Genomic DNA, 2,289 nt, shown 5'->3' with positions numbered 1-2,289 from the left:
CCTGACTGGCCTTGTAGGGTTTTCGAGCGAGATCGTTGCCAGTGCCCCTGGACTGGCTCTTGTGCGGGTGGCACATAAAAGACACCATTTCGAGCTTGGCCGTTTTCGTGCGGGTGACACGTAAAAGCACCCACTACACTCTCTGAGTGGTTGGCGTTAGGAAGGGCATCCAGCTGTAGAAACTCTGCCAAATTAGATTGGAGCCTGGTGTAGCCATCCGGTTGCACCAGTCCTCAGTCAAACCGTCCAACCCATGCTAGCATGGAAAGCGGACGTTAAACGATGATGATGATGATGATGATGTGTATATGTACAGTATTTGGAGTCAGTGCGTGTTCAGATTTGTTTGTATGTATGTATGTAGGTATGTACGACATACGAGGATGGCCGCAGCGGTCGAATAGATATTTAAATCGCCTCGCTATTCAAATCCAGTTGAAATCGATTTCCTTTTGAATTCTATAGAGATTAATAAGATACAAATTATATAATAGGGTCGATTTAAGCGACCATACCTACTCTCTACAGATATTGGTCAAATATCTTGATAAGAACTAAATAACTGCATATTAAAATACGTGTTTTAATCAGTGGTATAACGTGGGGTGTGCTGGGTGTGAGGACCTCAAGGGGTGGACATCTATATACATGTGTATGCTGTAGTCGAAGGTGTGTTACGTTTACGAAAGAAGGCGGCAATTTTGTGGCCAAAATCCAGACTACGAAATTGGTTTCAACGCTTATTGTCGTTGATCTTCCTGTCGATTTAAGAGATTGATCGATCTATATGAAAATGTTTAATTTCTCCACAACTTACAAACGACACAAAGTATCCCTACAACCTGCAAATAATTACAAATACTCTTAGAATCTGCAGGCAACTCAGAATGTTTCAACAACCTGCAGACGATCGAGGATGTTTCTTCAACCTGCGAGTGTATCAAGAATCAGAACACATCACCGTCGCTTTCGGGAGACCGTGACTATTGCTTGAAAACCAACACGAGTTTCCACAACAAGCAGACGACACAAAAATCGACTCTTCTCCATTTTTCATTACATAATAAAATGAATACTTCTTGTAGAGGACTTTCTCAAAGATAATACTAATCATTAGTGAAGCATCCACACGTTACTCTCTCTCTCTTTCTCGAATTTACCTCTACTGTTTGAAAACAACCTAGTAAGACCAATTCTCTAGAAGGGCAACCTTCATACTTTACCAGCAACCATTCATATCACATTCACTTCCAGCATAGACACTGCTCCTTCTTCCAGACTTATGCAATAAAAGAGGATACTGCCCCTTAACTCAACGTTTTCTAGCATTATTATAATGGCCCCTGTTTCTCCGACTATGCTTGTTGTAAGTCCACAAAATCTAAACTCACTTTGCAACACAATCATTTGTTTCTTCTCTCATCATTCATTTTTTATCACTATCCAACAGACTTGCCCTAACCACTTTACTGAATCCTTTCTACTCCTGTGGAATTTTCTCAATTTACAGTTTTTAAGCTGAACACAACATCATCGTAATCGTTTAACGTCCGTTTTCCATGCTGGAATGGGTTAGACGGTTTGACAAGGCTCCAATCTGATCTGGCAATGTTTCTACAGCTGGATGCCCTTCCTAACGCCAACCACTCAGAGTGTAGTGGGTGCTTTTTATGTGCCACTGGAATGGGAGCCAGTCAGGCAGGCCTGGTATCAATCATCTCCGGATAGTGCTTGTTATGTGCCACTGTAAATTGTAAATATCGTAAATAATGTACATAATTCCTCAGCTGTTAAATATAGAACTAGAGCCTTATCTGTTCGGGACAAACTCACAAGGCCACGGCTCTTTGACCTGTCCAAGATGCGAGCGGGATAGGGAAACCATCCCGCACGCTATTGTTCAGTGTTCAGAGGTGTCAGATGTGTGGGTTTATGCTGAACAACTGTTGTCAAGTGCAGGAAGAGTACAGCTATCGACTGAGTCAATAGTAAAAATTGACCCATCGGATTTCCTATCGAAAGACGGTAAGAATTGTTTACTCATTGTAGTAGCAATTGTGAGAGAGGTGATTTGGAAGACAAGGTTGAAAAGGTTAAAGTCAGGCATCTTCATCTCTGGCCCTGAATTGGTGAATTATTTCACCTTTCATCTGAAAAGGAAAATAGGGCTAGAGAGAAAATGTTCGATAATCGATGGAAGAGTGTTGCATAAATGTTGTGTATGAATGGTACCTCATGAATGCGACACAAAGAGAGTCACAGGCATCAGTGGTGAGGCAGGGCTCGTGG

This window comes from Octopus bimaculoides, chromosome 1 (assembly GCF_001194135.2).
Source record: "Octopus bimaculoides isolate UCB-OBI-ISO-001 chromosome 1, ASM119413v2, whole genome shotgun sequence".
Classification (NCBI taxonomy): Eukaryota; Metazoa; Mollusca; class Cephalopoda; order Octopoda; family Octopodidae; genus Octopus; species Octopus bimaculoides.
This window is presented reverse-complemented; position numbering follows the sequence as displayed.